Raw genomic sequence first — 17,910 nt, 5'->3', positions numbered from 1 at the left:
CTAGAAATAGTTTCAATTTCTTCATCTGAAAATTGTCTGTTCATATCCTTTGACCATTTATCAATTGGAGAATGGCTTGTAAATCCTAAATCTAACCCTAAATTTTTACAATCCCAAAATACTTATAGATGAAAAAATGCTACTCATCTCCAGAGAGAGAAATAGTGAATTGATAGTTTGAAACATATTTTTCACTCTTTTTCTTTGCTATTTTTTTCACAACATAGATAATGTGCAAGTATGTTTTATCTGTCATCAAATATGAAAATGGTTAACATATTTTTTTTTGTTCTTTTCAATGGTAAATCCCAGAGCATCTCAATGGATATTGAGTGCCAGTCTGGAAGTATTCATCTTTTCTGGCACCTGATACTTACTTGTGTGACCCTGAACAAGTCACTTAATTCTGTACCAATTTGTAATATGTAAAATGAGATGCTGAAGGAAATGACAAAGAACTACAATGTTTTAGCCAAGAAAATACCAAATGCAGTCACAAAGAGTTGGACACAACTGACAAACAGCTTAAGAATAACAACAAAATGGATAGAGCTGTGAAAGGAGGAATAGAGAGAATTTAGAAGTAAAAATTGAAATGTAAAAAAAGAGAAAAAAAATAAAATTTAGTAGCATTGTAACAATCAATAATGCACCTGACCTGTATAAAACATTTCCCCCTTCAGCAAAAAGGATTTAAAAATACTTGGTGTACCTCACAATTTGGTGTCAATAACAAGTGACATAATATGTCAATTTTGCATAACTAAAGGCACCGTTTCAAAGTAATTATGATCATTAATAATGAAACAACATAGAAAATTTACAATTTCAAAATGATTTATACATACTGTGTGGTAAATTAAAAAGATCACTAGAATTGGGAATCAAAATATGTGGATTTTTGTACCCTACTTGCTGTGTAATGATGGGGAAATCACTTTTCTTCTCTGACGCTCATTTTATCTCTCTATAAAATGAGAGGATATGTTAAGATAATTTCTGAATTTTACTGTGATTCTAGAATCTTATGAAGAGAGAGAGTCTTCATTTTTTTAGTTTGCTATATAACCAGTCAATTCAAATCTATGGAAAAACCCAGAGACATGAAGGTACCATGCAGATGATTTCACTTTCAGAAATGTTATTGGCAGTTGGTTTGATTCTGAATTTTCCAAAAGTAGCATGAAAATCATGTATTATTTTATTTTTACAAGATCTATCTTTTTTTTTCTTTTCTTTCTACTCTTTGACTGCAGGGAATAAATAGTTGGATGCAGTAGCAGTCTCCAGATTGTTATTGATGACCAATTCAAAACAGTAGGTGTGCTGTTTCTGGATCTGAGAAGTCAGAATAAATATGCAACTTTAGTGTTGGGAAAATAGTTAAAGATAGGTCATTTAAAAAACCTATTATCTCCAAAAAGCATGCTAAATTTCAGTATATGGGACATACTTTAAAATACTATGTCAAAGTATAAAATGGAAAAGAAACTACAGGGCAATTTTATATCTATGTGTGTATCTGCATTTTAATACATACGTAAATATACACATATACATAGAAACACATATACATATATATAGTATTGATATATACCCACATGTATATATTATGTTTATATAAATAATGGATTAAATTTAACAGAGGCAACAGGTATTGATTACACTTTTCTTTTTTAAAGTGACAGTGCAGAACTACTCCTACTTTATATGTGGAATTATGTCAATCCAAAATTTATTCATTTTGTATTAAATTTTTTATTTTCAAAAAATATGCATGGATAATTATTCAACATTAATCCTTGCAAAACCTTGTGTTCCAACTTCCCTCTACCTCCTCACCTAGATGACAAACAATCTAATATATATTAAACAAGGTAAAATATATATGTCCAATATGAAATATGCATACATATTTCAACAAATATCTTCCTGCACAGGGAAAATCAAATCATAAAGAAAAAATAAGAAAGAAAATAAAATGCAAGTAAACAACAACACAAAGAGTGAAAATGCTGTGTTGTGATCTACACTCAATTCCCACAGTCCTCTCTCTGGGTGTAGATGGCTCTCTCCATCACAAGATCATTGGAACTGGCCTCAATCATCTCATTGTTCAAAAGAACTACAACTATCATAATTGATCATCGTATAATCTTGTTGTTGCCATGTACAATGATCACCTGATTCTGCTCATTTCACTCAGCATCAGGCCTTTCTGAAAGTATCCTCCTGACCATTTCTTACAGAACAATAATATTCCATAACATTCATATATACCATAAATATATTCAGCCATTCTCCAATTGATGGGCATCCACTCAGTTTCCAATTTCTTGCCACTACAAAAAGGGCTGCCACAAACATTTTTGCACATATGGGTCCCATTCCCTCCTTCAAGATCTCTTTGTTATATAAAACCAGTAAAAAAAAAAAATTGCTGAATCAAAGGATATGCACATCTTGATTTTTTTTCATACAGATAAAATTATTTTTTGAATATTTGTTGTTAATTTGGATATTTAAAATAGTCAGAATGACTTGGTTGATAAAAACCATACTGCTATTACTCTATACAATCTTCTCTTAGTTTTAAATTTTTCATTTATTTTCTCTCAAGAAGATCTCTCCATTCTTTCTTTTTTAAGTTATAGCTTATTATTTTAAAAATATATAGGTGGAAAATTTTTGACATCCATCCCTACAAAACTCTATGTTCTATTTTTTTTTTTGTTCTTTTCCCCCTACTCCCCCAATAGGGAAGTGATTCAATATATGTTAAACATGTTCAATTACTCTCTATATATTTCCACAAATATCATGCTACACCAAAAAAATCAGATCCAAAAGAGAAAAAAAAAAGAGAAAGGAAACAAAATGCAATAACAAAAAGAGTGAAAATTCTATGTTCTCTGAAATCATCCTGCCACTCATTTCTTATAGAACAATAATATTCTATAACATTCATATACCATAACTTGTTTAGCCATTCTCAAATTGATGGGTGTCCATTCAGTTTCCAGTTTCTTGCTTTTTAAAGTAACAATGCAGAACTACTCCTACTTTATATGTGGAATTATGTCAATCCAAAATTTCAAATATATGGGCTGCCACAAACATTTTTGCACATGTGGGTCATTTTCCCTTTTTTATCATTTTGTTTGTGAGCATGTACATCTTGATAGCCCTTTGGGCATAGTTCCAAATTGCTCTCTAGAATGGTTGGATCCATTCACAACTCCACCAACAATGTATCACTGTCCCACATCCCCTCCAACATTTGTCATTATATTTTCCTGTCATCTTAGCCAATCTGAGAGGTGTGTGGTGGTATCTCAGACTTGTCTTAATTTGCATTTCTCTGGTCAACAGTGATTTAGAGCACCTTTTCATGTGACTAGAAATGGTTTCAATTTCTGGCTCTGAAAATTGTCTCTTTATATGCTTTGAACATTTATAAATTGGAGAATGGCTTGTATTCTTATAAATTTGAGTCAATTCTCTATACGTCTGAAGTGAGGCCTTTGTCAGAACCCTTGAATTTAAAATGTTTCCCCAATTTATTGTTCCTGGCTAATCTTATCTGCATTAGTGTTTTGTTTTTTTACAAAAAATTTTAACTTAATATAATCAAAATTATCCATTTCTTATTCAATAATGAATTCCAGTTCTTCATTGGCCACATATTCTTTCCTTATCCACAGAACTGAGAGGTAAATTATCCCTTGTTTTTCTAATTTGTTTATAGTATCACTCTTTCTGTCTAAATCATGCACCCATTTCAACATTATTTTGATATATGGTGTTAGGTGTGGGTCAATGCTAAGTTTCTCCCAAACTTGTTTTAAATTTTAAAAGCAGTTTTTATCAAATAGGAAGTTCTTATCCCAAAATCTGCCTTCTTTGGTTTGTCAAACAGTAGATTACTATAGTCATTGACTATTTTTGTCCTGTGAACCTAATCTATTTCACTGATCAATTACTCTATTTCTTAGCCAGTACAAAATGGTTTTAATGATCCTGTTATATATGTATATAGATATATATTTACAAACTGACTTTGTAATATAGTTTTAGGTCTCACATAGCTAGGCCACCTTCATTCACCTTTTTTCATTAATTCCCTTGAAAATTTTAACATTTTGTTCCTCCAGACGAACTTTTATTATTTTTTTTCTAGATCTATAAAATAATTTATTGAGAGTTTGATTGGTTTGGCACTGAATAAGTATTTAGATAGTTTTGTCATTTTTATCATATTCTCTCCATCTACCCATGAACACTTGATATTTTGCCAATTAATTACATCTGACTTTATTTGTGTGGAAAGTGTTTGTAGTTGTGTTCATGTAGTTCCCAGCTTTCCCTTGGAAGGTAGACTCTCAAATATATATATATTTTGTTATTGACAATTATTTTAAATGGAATTTCTATTTGTATCTCTTACTATTGAACTTTATTGGTAATATATAAAAATACTTATGACTTATGTGGATATATTTTGTATCCTGCAACTTTGCTAAAGTTGTGAATTGTTTCTAGTAGTTTTTAGTTGATTCTCTAGGGTTCTCTAAGTATACCATCATATCATCTGCAAAGAGTGATAATTTGGGTTACTCATAACTTACTCTAATTCCTTTAATTTCTTTTTCTTCTCTTATTGACAAAGCTAACATTTCTAACACAATATTAAATAGTAATGTGTGAATACCGAGTTAGCACTCTGGATGCCTTAGAATCACCAGAGTCAAGTTAAGCAAAAGTCCTTGGTCTTTATTCTTGGTCTTTAGGGGCAGAAGTGAATTGGATGGATGCAAGATCTCCATGTCCTCCCTTTTCCTCATTTACCTCCAAAGTGACTCTGGCTTATCTTACTCCACCCCCTAATCCTTCCTACTATTATCTGTATAACCAAAAGATCGAGCCAGCACAGAATAGTGGGAAGGGCCATTTTCCAAGCATTTGCTAACAGAGTATTATCCAATTGGTAATTAGCCTTAAGTGTTCAGTTGTCCGACCTCAGTACATCAACTCAGAGTTTCAGCCCTTTACCTCTCCAGCTTTCTTTTGTTTTAGAACACAGGTGGTCACACCATCCCTGATTTCTCAGGGAGGTGAGAACCCCAAAAAGGAGGTGATCATGCCTCCCCCCTGACTTCTCAGGGAGGGAGGTGAAAGCACCAAAAAGTTGATAATCATACCCTCACTGACTTCTCAGGAAGGGAGATGAAAAGCACCAAAGGAAAGTGGGGAATCAAGCCAGATATTCTTAGTGGATTTCTGGGCTGAAGGGTCTTACTAGAAATAGTATGTACAAACCCATTAACATGGGAGGTATTACACAAGCCCATAGCAATAACACACAGGCTATTAGTGATGGTTCTCCCCACAGCCAGTGCAGACTCAGTGTGGTATAACACACATGAATTGTACATGCAAGTAGTGATATAACAATATGAATCAACATGGTGTTGTAAAAGATTTCCAGAAGTCCTAGAAAGAGGTAATATAAACAACAGTCACACATACACCTCCTCAGCAGCCAAGAGATCGTCCAAAAACAATCTATTGTCCATTGCTTCACGTGTCAGTGAATCCAATGATCCCTGCAAGTTTTCAAAGTCCTGCAATAGTCTTATCATTTCTCAGAACATCCAATGATTCCTGAGGGTTTTTAAAATCCTACAACAATCTTATCATGTCTCAGAGAATCCAATGATTCCTGAGGGTTTTGAAGTCCTACAACAATCTTATCATGTCTCAGGGATTCCAATGATTCCTGGTGGTTTTGAAGTATAACAATTTTTGGTATCCATGAGTTAAACGCCGTAACTGTCAGGCTCTTTCAGTGGTGGGCACAGTCAGTGATGGAATCACCCATTGTTTCTTGGGTCTTCTCCTTTGTTTCAAGGGTCTGATCCGCCACTCTCTGATGGACAAGGAGACTACGGATTGTTGGCACCCATCTGATTGCTTCTCCATTTGTGGAGATACAAGCAAACCCTCACCCCCAAGCAGTTAACCTTTAATGTCCCCTTTTATTTTCAGAATTTCAAATATGGTATGTAATTGTATTTTTAATTTGTTTTTTCATCTAGCTTTTTTAATTGCAAACCCAAATCATTAATTTTCTCTATTTTCTCTTTTTATTTTATTTTATTACATATAATTTTATTGCATTTTGATCTGAGAAAAATGCATTTACTATTTTAACCTTTCTGCATTTGATTTTGAGGTTTTTATGCCCTAATTCATGGTTAGTTTTTGTATAGGCTCCATGTACTGGTGAGAAAAAAAAAAAGTATATTACCTTCTGTCTCCATTCAATTTTCTCTCTATGATCCTTTACTTTTCTGAGATTCTATTTACCTTCTCAATTTTTTTCTTATTTATATTGTAATTCTTGTTCTGAGAGAGCAAATTTAGATCCCCCACTAATATAGTTTTGCTACCTAATTCTTCTTGCAACTCTCAACTTCTTCTCTAGGAATTTGGTATATTGCTATACCAGTTGGTACATATATGTTTAATATTGATATTACTTCATTATCTATGATACTTTTAAGTAATATGTAGTTTCCTTCCTTATCTCTTTTAATTAGATCTATTTTTGCTTTTGCTAGATCTGTGATCAGGATTACTACCTTTGCTTTTTTTTACCTCAACTGAAGCATAATAGATTCTGCTCTAAGCTTTTACCTTTACTTTAAATGTATCACTCTGGTTGAAAGGAGTTTGTTATAAATAACAAGTTGCAGGATCATGTTTTTTAATCCAGTCTGCTATCCACTTCCACTTTATGGGAGAGTTCATCCCATTCACATTCACAGATAAAATTACTAATTTTGGATTTCCCACTATTTTCTTTATCTCCAGTTATATTTTTCTCTTTCTTTTCCCCCTTTCCCTTCTACTCCATTATAGGGTAAAACAAACTTCTCTGCAAAGCTATATGTGTATGATATTCTCTCTTTTATCCAAATTTGATGAGAGTAAGTTTCACACAATGAGCATCCCCCTCCCCTCTTTGCCTCATTTACAATGGGTCTTTTGCCTCCTCATGTCTCATTTACTCCATTTTAACTTCATTTTCCCCTTTTTTCCCACTACAATCACTTTCCTCCTCTAGTTGCTTTTTTATATCATCACAATAAAATCAAGTTATCTGCAACCTCTAAGTAACCCAAAACAAAGATACAGATCTCAAGAGTTAAACATATCACCTTGCCATATAGAGATATAAGGTCTTTAACTTTTAAAAGAATGCTATTTTTTCTTTTCTTTTTACCTTTTTATGCTTCTCTTGAGTTCTGTATTTGGAGATCAAATTTTTTTGATTTCTGGTCTTTTCATAAGAAATAAATGAAATTCAGCTGTATCATTGAATGTTCATCTTCATCTTCTTTCCTGAAAGATAATACTCACTTAGTGAGATAGTTGATTCTTGGCTGCAATCCAACTTCTTTTGCCTTTCATAATATCAGCCCCCATGACCTTCAGTCTTTAAAGTGAAGCTGCTAGGTCCTGAGTAATCCTGGTCGTGGTTCCTTGAATTTTAAATTGTTTCTTTTTGATAATTCTGAAATTTAGCTATGAAGTTCCTTAGAGTTTTCATTTTTGTGTTTCTTTCAGTAGGTGATTGGTAAATTCTTTCAATTTTTCCCTATGGTTCTAGAATAGCTGGGCAGTTTTCCTTGTTGATTTCCTGAAAGATGATGTCTAGGTTTTTACTATCTACCTACTATTAACTCAAGATTACCCAAGCAATAATAGAACAATAGAACAAGGACAAAAGTATTTATTCTCTTTCTATATCCAGCATGCTTTAAATGCCATGTTTCTCTTTTGTTCACTTTTGAGACTTTTTCTAATTATGTTTTTCCAACAATGATGACATATATGTCATTTGTAGTTTAAACTTCCAACCCCCTTAAATGTATAACCATCAAATGGATTCAAATCCAGCCAAACTATGTGTGTATGTGTAAGGAGGGAAGGGGGATGTTACTAAGATAGCTGTATCACTTTAGCCATCAGGTAGCCAGCTCCCTGAACCATTTTCTCCAATTCTACACTAAGTGGATCTCTCATCTATTAATTAAACTGCATTATTATCTATAATCATAGAGGGTACTTAAAGACTTAGTTATTTTTTGAAATAATAGCAAGTGCCTTTTGACTTTCACGTTCAATGGCTGAAACAGAACATCCCCTTTCCATTCAAATCCCACACACATTTCACATTGAGAGATGCTTAATATAATATGAGTACATAGCAATTGCTACAATTATCTTGGTCAGTACTTCTCTTCCCTCACTTCCCAAACATCCCAAATCTCTGCCTCTCTGTCACTTTTTCTGTCTTTCTGTCTCTGTCTGTCTGACTGTCTTTCTGTATGTCTCTCTATCTTTATTTGTCTCCTCCTTTTTCTATCCTTGGCATAGAGATAAATAAATAGATCATGTCTGGATCTAAATATAGATAGCCTACATATCTTTACATCTATCTTCACAGAATTTCTCTTTTTTTTTTCTTTTTCTGCAAAGAATAATGGCAAACAAGTTACAATTACTTCTAATTATCATTAGAAAATGTAAAGGGCTAAAACTGAGTCGATGCACTAGAATCAGACAACCGAGCGCTTAAGGCTAATTACCTAATATTCTATTAGCATATGCTTGGAAAAATGGCCCTTCTCACTATTCTGTGCTGGCTCGATCTTTTGGTGTATAAAGATAATTGTAGGAGGGATTAAAGGGTGGAGTAAGACAAGCCAGAGTCACTTTGGAGGAAGACGAGGAGAAGAGAGGTCAGTCGGCAGTTTTGTCGATCCCCTTCACTTCTCCCCCTAAAGACCAAGGACTTTTGCTTATTCTGACTCTGGCTGATTCTGGGGCCTCCAGGAAGCTAACCCCGACTTCACAAGAAAATGTCTGTTCCGCATCCTTTTCCAAGTATATACTTTCTTACTGACATCTTTTATGCCAGGATTCATGTTCAAGTCATTCTTGGTTAAATATTAAAACATATTTTAGTTACTGTATTTATTACTTATTTATTACAGTCATGACTACTCTTTTTGAACTTTTTTAGCATTTTCTTTGCAAAAATACTGGTGTGGTTTGCCATTTCTGTCTCCACCTCATTTTACAGATGAGGAAACTAAAGCAAACAAAACTAAGTGACTTTCCTGAGGTCATAGAGTTAATAAGGTCTGAGTTCAGATTTAAACTCAAGTATTTCTGACTCCAGGCCCAGGGCTTTATCCATTGTACCATCTAGATGTCCTATTTATAACTAGTGATCTTTTTCCAAGCTACATCAGGGTCACCTTTGTAACATCTCTGGAATATACTCTTTTTTCCTGTGACACAGCCATTACTGCAGTGCAGGACCTTATTGCTTTTGTTGCTGTCACAGCCTTCTGTTGGGTCTTCCTAATTCAAATAACTTTCTATTCTAATCCAATTTACATTCAGTCACTAAACTGATTTTCCTAAAATATAGGTCTGATCACATCCTACTCAATAAACTTCAATGATTTCCTATGGCCTTCGAGAGCAAATTCAAAATTCTCTTTTAATTATTCAAAGCCCTTTATAGTCTAGTCTCTTCCTACCTTTTCAGGTTTCTTAGATCTTACTCCATAACATGTACTCTTCAATCCAGAGACTCCCTGGTTGCTTCACAAACAGGATGCTTCAAGGCTAGGCTCCCAGCATTTTTTCTGTATGTTTCATGCCTAAGAATAGTCTTCCTCTTCTACCCCAACTACAGATGACTCTGTCTTCCCTTAAGTCTCCACTAAAATTCCATCTTCTATAAGAAGTCTTCCTCTATCCCTCACATTTCTAGGACTTTGTCTTTTAACTATTTCCTATTTTTCTCACATACATTTTTTTTTCTTGCACATTGTCTCTCCCATGAAAGTGTAGGTTTTTTGAAGGCAAGGGTTGTTTTTTTGCCTCTTATTTGTATTCTCAGTACACAGCACAGTGCCTGGCAAAAGTAAGAGCATGAAAAAAGTTTGTTGAATGAATAAATGAATTATTAGAGTTAAAATGCTTCATCTACAAATGAAAGAATTAAATTTATGGATCTGTAGGTGAAACCACTTGGGAAACTGCTAAAGTAAATGGTCTGACTTGCAGGATTGGACTTTAATCCTATTATTTCCCCTAGGTACAATTGTTCTATATGTTATAACTGAATATTCTCAGTGACATTGTAGAATATGATATCACAAATGACAAGAATCAACTGTACTTACTTTGCTATGTCACCATGGAAAATTTATCTAGTCTCTCAGATTATTAGTCTTAAAATTCATAAATAAAAAAAATATATGGACATGTCCGCATCTATTTGTATATGACAAACAGGTATGTGTAATTTAGATTACATACAAATATGCTCATATGAATGTGTATATATAATTGTAAATTTAAATCTTGTATGTATATGTTACATGTATGTATAGATATGTAGCTCTTTGTAAATTTAAAGTAGTACATATAGTATTATTATGATTATAAATATTAAAATATTTCACCTAATAATAATAATTCTTACATATTGCTTTAAAGTTTGTAATGTGATCTCCACAACAACCCTGGGACATGTATGCTGCCGTTCTTTTTTTTACAGATTAGAAAAATGAGGCACACTGAGATTGTATGGGACTTCCAAGTTCAATGATCTATATAATGGAGGGCTTGATGTTTTCTCTGATCTTCACAATTTCTCATATTTCTCTTAAACATAAATTATTCATTGAAGATAAAAGCAATTTCAACTTTTTTTTTTCAATTTTAGGATACCTAGAATCCAAAAAAAGCTAAAACATAACAACAAAAAATGAACTCATATTCATCATGAATTCATTTAACACCCCCTCCATCAGGGCCTATTATACTTTTCATAATAAGGGTGAGCTGTACAAGTCAAACTTTGAATATGGAGTTAATGAGGAATTCCAAACTCACACCAATATCTCCTTCCTTCCTCTTTTCAATGTTAAAGATATCTAGAATCTGGGCTTCAGAAGATTATTTGAATGCAAGAGACAGAAATCATAATGACTGCATTTTATACTACCAAAAAATCTCTGCAGATTAGAAAGAAAAAAATGGAGAATCAGGATTGAAAGAGCCTGAAACAGAAGTCAAACCCATTCCCTACTTAACATTCTCTTCCAAGAATCTTATGTCAATTTTAAGTGGCAAGATTTTTTCTGTGGATGAATCCAATATTTATATGCTTATTAATTTTAAGGTGGGATTAATACTATCACTTCAAAAATTTCCACCAATAACTTTTTTTTAGGGAAACAAGGAATAAATAAAGATCCTCACTTCAAAAAAAATATAAAAATTCATGTAGCCTACAAGGTATTCATTCCATACAATTTGAGAATAAGGAAGATGAAGAGAAGTGATTTTTTTTTTTGCCAGATGTTCAGGATTTATAAATAGGTCACATGAGCATTGTATTAGAATTGAGATTATTTTTCCTGAACCATATTGCTACCCAAGAACCAAAATACTACCATCAGAACAAAAATAACAGCAACAACAAAATAATAAGTGAAAATGTTTGAGGAATGGACACTAGAAATGTCTCAAGGAGAAGACTTCATGAAGGATATCCACCAGTTTGAATTTCTTTATAAAAAATATGGGGGATTATATTGCTGTTTACATAGGAATTGTAATGTAACTATTGCATAATTATAGGGGCTCAACACACAGTTGTCTCAAAACATCAATCGCATAAACAATAAGTATTGGGCTTTTGAGGATTGCTACAGAGTTTACTTAAAATTCAGTGACAGTTCTTGTCTCCAGGTTTTATTCACACATAGTTTCCATTTTAATGATTGATTTATTATTTCTCATAAATTGAAATGAAGCGAGATTTATTTTTTCCTCAGTAATATACTTTCATTCCATTCTGAAATGGCTTGAAACAAAACCACATGAGGGCATTAAGGGGGAGCAGAAACTTTTTTTCTGAAGGGAATTGAGAAATGTGAAACAAAATCTCCATCACATGAATTTAGTAATTAGTTGTTTTATGCATGAAAGTGAAGAGAAATATTATGTTCCAATGATATGTAAAATTCTTTGGGGGGGGGTGAGATTGAGAATGTAGTTATAAAGTAACTAAATATGTTCTCAAGAAAAAAAGAATACAAGATAAAATTATTTAAGATTTTGAATGTGCACTAATAGATATAATGGAAAAAAATCTTTGAGTAAATATTACATTAGCTTATTTTTGTATAAAGTATAGAATATCTTTATTTTTATATTTATATCTATTAACATAGAGTATCTCATTGAATATTTATAGAAATCTTGAGACAGGTGTTATCATCATCATTTAAGAATTAAAAAAAAATCTTAGATGATTAGAAAATAAATTACTGATCCAGAGTGACACAGCTAGTGAGTATATGAGACAAAATTTGCACTCAGATTTTTTTGACCAAGAATGTGCTTGAAGTTTTTTCAGTTGTTTTATCCCTTAATATCTTAGATTCTGACGTTGTATTCAAAAACTAGTCTTTTACATAACTCCCAATTTATAGAGATCAAAAAATATCACATAAATTTGTCTCTATTTTGTATTTAATTTTCTGACTAAATGTGCAGTGCTTTCCACACATAAACATATTATCACCATTATCATTCTCATTAGACTGTAAATTCAGAATTACATAATCAGCAAAAGGGTAATGAATTTCTCTTCTAGAAACTAATTCTTAAACCTTCAGTAACACAAAAAAATTAGGTACTACATAAAAGTATCTGAAGCTGAGTCTAAAGCAAACAAATGATCATATAAAACACACTAGTTAAAAAACAAAACAAAACAAAAAAACAAAAAAACAGGAAATAATAATAGACTATGTGAATACTAAGAACTTCGATTCATTGTTAATATGCAACATCTCAGTAACATTCATTAGTAAATAAAAGTATACTGGCAAGACTGCTACAGAACATTATCATGGAAAGAAGAGGAAAGCAGAGTTTTTGTATAGTCATGGCATTGATATTCTGAGCCAACTCCATCCCCCATATCCATATTCTACAGGTGAAAATAAAGCAGGTAGCCAGGAGAAAGGGACAGGACAGAAGCCAAGGCAAAGTCAACTAGAGAAGCAGACTGTTTTAGTAGATGGAACATTGTAATGGAATCTGGAATACGGTACTAGCTCTGTCATCTGAGCATTAAGTTAAACTATGACTTTCAGTATTGTTATCTATAAAATGAGGAGGTTAGGATACAAGAACTCCAAGGTCTTATCCAACTTAAATTTTGTAATCCTTCAAGTGTTTGGATTCATGTTTCTAATGATAGAGGGGTCACAAACATAGAGGGACAATTTTCTCTCTCCAGAATTTGACTTGGGTATTAAGCGAATCAATAGTTAAATTGCCCAAATAAAGGAGATATATGAAACCAATTAATGGGAGGAGAAAAGATTTCTTCAACAATAGAAGGGCATGAGCCAAAGGAGAAGGAGGGAAACAAGAACCAAGTAACATGGACTAAAAGATAAAGAAAGTCCAAAAATCTAAGGGAGAAGAATTCAGTAAAAACAAATAAATAAACAAACAAAAACTAGGTTACAAGAAGAAAAGCAAACCCCAAAATCCCCAGCTTTTGGTTTAAGAACTCAGCATTTGATAAAAACTTCTAGGGAAATTGGAAATTAGTATGGCAGAAACTAGGCATTAATTCACACTCAAAACCCTATACCAAAAGAAGATCAAAATGTGTTCATTATTTAGACATAAAAAGTGATATTATAAGCAAATTAAAAAACAAAGAATAGCTTAGCTCTCAGAACTATAGAGAAAGAAGAAATTTGTGGTCAAAGAAGAACTTAAGTATATTATTGAATGCAAAATTGATAATTTTGATTATGTTACATTAAAAAGTTTTTGTACACATAATACCAATGCAGACAAAATTAGAAGGGAAGCAATAAACAGAGGAAAAAATTATATTCGAGAGTTCTAATAAAGGCCTCATTACTAAAATAGAGAATTGATTCAAATTTATAAGAATTCAAGGCATTTTCCATTTGATAAATAGTCAAAAGATATGAACAGGCAATTTTCAGATGAAGAAATTGAAACCATTTCTAGTCATATGGAAAGATGTTCTAAATCATTATTGATCAGAGAAATGCAAATTAAAACAACTCTGAGCTATCACTACACACCTCTCCGATTTGCTAAAATATCAGAAAAAGATAATGATGAATGTTGCAGGTTATGTTGGAAAACGAGGACACAAATACTTTGTTGATGAAGTTGTGAACTGATTCAATCATTCTGGAGAGCAATTTGGAATTATGCCCAAAGAGCTACCAAACTGGGCATACGCCTTGATCCAGCAGTGTTTCTACTGAGCTTGTATCCTAAAGAGATCATAAAGTAAGGAAAAAGGGCCCACGTGTGCAAAAAATGTTTGTGGCAGTCATTTTTATAGTGGCAAGAAACTGCAAACTGAGTATATGTCCATCAATTGGAAAATGGCTGAACAAGTTATGATATATGAATGTTACAGAATAGTATTATTTTATAAGAAACAATCAGCAGGATGACTTCAGAGAGGGCTTGAGAGACCTATATATACTGATGCTAAATTAAATGAGCAAGACCAAGAGATCATTATACATGACAACAACAATACTATACAATGATCAATTCTGATGAACATGGCTCTCCTCAAGAATGAGGTGATTCAGACCAGTTTCAATTATCTTGTGTAGAAGGCTGAACTTTGCAGAAGTATACTTGAAAGAAGTATACTTGAAACAAGGTGTTAACTCAGTGGAATTGATGAGATAATGGTTTTCTAGTTCACGTATATGCTTAGTACTTAGCATGGTGATGTAATGGTTCTCTAGTTCACAAGTAATCAGTTTGTTGTACTGATGTAATTGTCATAGGGTATTTAAAGTGGGGACAAAGTCAGACTCAGGGAGGGAGACTGGTTGAGATTGGGAGACTGTCAGACTCTGAATGACACTTTGTCAGACTGAGACTGGGCCAGACTATGACAGACACAGACTGTAACAGACAATAAAAACTTTGGACTCTATTCCTGACCATTCTCATGGTGTTTGTTCTGCTGAAACCAAGGCCTTTCCGGAGGATCTCCAGAAGCCTAGTCCAAACATTACAGTCTTGAGATGAAAAAAAAAAAAAAAAAAAAAATCTGAACATAGAGTTTAGTGGGAACTGAATGTGGATCACAACATAGTAATTTCACTCTTTTTGTTGTTGTTTGGTTGTTTGCTTGCATTTTGTTTTCTTTCTCACTTTTTTCCCTGTTTGATCTAATTTTTCTTGTGCAGCATAATATTTTTGGAAATATGTTTAGAAGAATTCCATATGTTTAGTGGAAAGAGGGGAAGGGAGAGAAAAAAATTGGAACACAGGATTTTGTAGTGGTGAATGTCAAAAATTATCCATGTATATATACACACATATATGTGTGTATGTGTTTGTGTCTGTGTGTGTGTGTGTGTGTGTGTATTGCTGAGGCAATTGGAGTTGAGTGTCTTGGTCAAGGTCACACAGCTAGGAAGTATTAAGTGTCTGAGGACAGATTTGAACTCGAGTCCTCCTGACTTCAGGGACAGTGTTCTATTCACTGTGCCATCTAGCTGCCCCCATGTATATATTTTGAAAATAAAAAGTTATAATTAAAAAAGAAGAATACAGGCCAAAAAAGAAATTAATAAAATAGAAGAAAAATCAATGAAATTTAAAATTTAATAAAAATGCAAAGAGGTTAAAAAAATAAGAAATTTGCGCTATACCGAGAAGAAAAATCAATTAAAATTTAGTAGTAACAAAAAAGAAGCATAGAGATCCAAGATAATGGGACAACAGCAAAAAATTCCATAAGGATTCAAAGAAAAAGTAAAAGTATTGTTTTTCATATTTTAAATGAAATTATTTTTAGAAATTAGAATGCACATTGCAGAATGTAAAAAAAATAAAATAAAAATTAAATGGGAGCATTTAAACAAACAGAAGGGGTGGAAATATGGGAGCATCCAAACAAACAAGCAGAGACTGGGGAAAAGAACATGACTGATTTACAATACAAAAATATAGAACTCAAAGGACATTTTTTAGAAGAAAATAAGGAAAACAAATTTAGTGATAATGAGTTCTATTCAAGCTAAAATCTTTGAAGTCAGAAATATGCAGATAAGTAAAAATGTTCTTGACTTTTCTCCAAAACAATGATACTTTTTTTTTATTACAGGTACTAATAAACTGCTTATAACTTTTGAATACTGGCAATTATTTATATCAATTAAAACCCAGAACTCTTCTAGAGGAAAAGTTCAAGCCATGTAATGGTTAAATATCATAATTTTGCAAGAAAATACATTTTAGTATGCAGAAATTCTAATAATATAGGAATTCTTTCAGATGATGAAAATCATCTTTCAGATGATTAAAAAAAAAGTTGAAAAGATAAGAGTATCATATCCTCAAAAGAGAAAAAATTAGGCTGCAAAATGTTGGAATCCTTACTAACTGCTAACTAATTAGAGTTGATCTAATCTTACAAGAAGATGTTTTGGGCAGAACCTGAAACAAGGTACTAAGTAGAACTAATTAATACAAGGCTTGTGTTCACACCTTTACTCATTGGAGTCCACAAGTATGCTAGCTTCACAAAGTACACTTTCTAACTTCAAGGGAGTCCACACCTTAAAGCTCTTTGGGCCAGAGAGCACTATGGGAGAAAACCCATAATCCCATTCTCTCAGAAGGTTCACATATAAGGCAAGACAGCCATTCTAGAATACATTTTTTCCTCTTGGCTGGCTGATCGCGCTGGACTCAAGAGGAATGACTCTGGTGCAGAGAACACTTTGACGGATTTCAGTGGAGCTACGCCAGAAGCCCTCTCTCTGCGGCAAGTTGGTGGCTGGGCTCCCCAGAAGGAGATAAGAGAGACCTTCCATCTCTGTCTTGGATGGAGGCAGAAGAAAGCAGAGGCAGAGGTTGAAAGACAGAACCTTTGGATTTGGAGACATCCGAAGGGCTCCAAGTCTCTAAACCGGCTTTGCCTTGAGAAGAACAAGAACTCCAACATTTGAACTCATATCAGCAAAAGACCTTATATGCTAATTATTTTAGGGGGAAAAAGTCTGGCTGACTGCCTGGAGGAAGAGGAAAGGATATTAAGCCATTTCTGGTTCCAAAGAACAAATAAAAACTAGCAATGAAAATGGCAGCAATTCTAGAAGTGAGAACATTTAACTTTCAAATACCTCAAACCAGAAAAACATAAGAAAAGTAAATGATTACAATTTTCAATAAAATATTAAGAAATTAAACAAAGTATCATGCACAAAGAATTAAAAGAGAAGGAACAGACTATTTAATGAAAACCCGTGATTTCACAAGTGAGAGACTGGAGCTACAGAGATTAGTGCGTTAACAAAAACCACATAAGAGAATAAGCAACAAATTTACAATCTTATTCAATATATAATTAGCAATCATTGCACTATACTTCCTGCATTCCAAATAAGTTCTCTCATGCTACTAAATTGAAAACAATTTTAAAAAAATAAACAAATAAACAAAAAAGTGAAAGAAAAAAAAAGCAAAGATTGATTAACCAAAGGTAAAATAAAATAAGAAAAGAACTTAAGAGCCTTAAAGATATAAGGAGAATTAAAAATTTCAGAGAAGGAAATGAGGGAGATCTGAATACCCATCAAACTAAACCCCATAATTTCCTATAGATAAATTAGTATATTTTGAAGATAACACAGTGCTACTAATGAGGGGGTGGGAAATAAGAAAAAAAGATGTTAGCTCACAATGTATCCCCATGCTTGCCATCAGTGG

This window comes from Antechinus flavipes, chromosome 2, assembly GCF_016432865.1.
Source record: "Antechinus flavipes isolate AdamAnt ecotype Samford, QLD, Australia chromosome 2, AdamAnt_v2, whole genome shotgun sequence".
Taxonomy (NCBI): Eukaryota; Metazoa; Chordata; class Mammalia; order Dasyuromorphia; family Dasyuridae; genus Antechinus; species Antechinus flavipes.
This window is presented reverse-complemented; position numbering follows the sequence as displayed.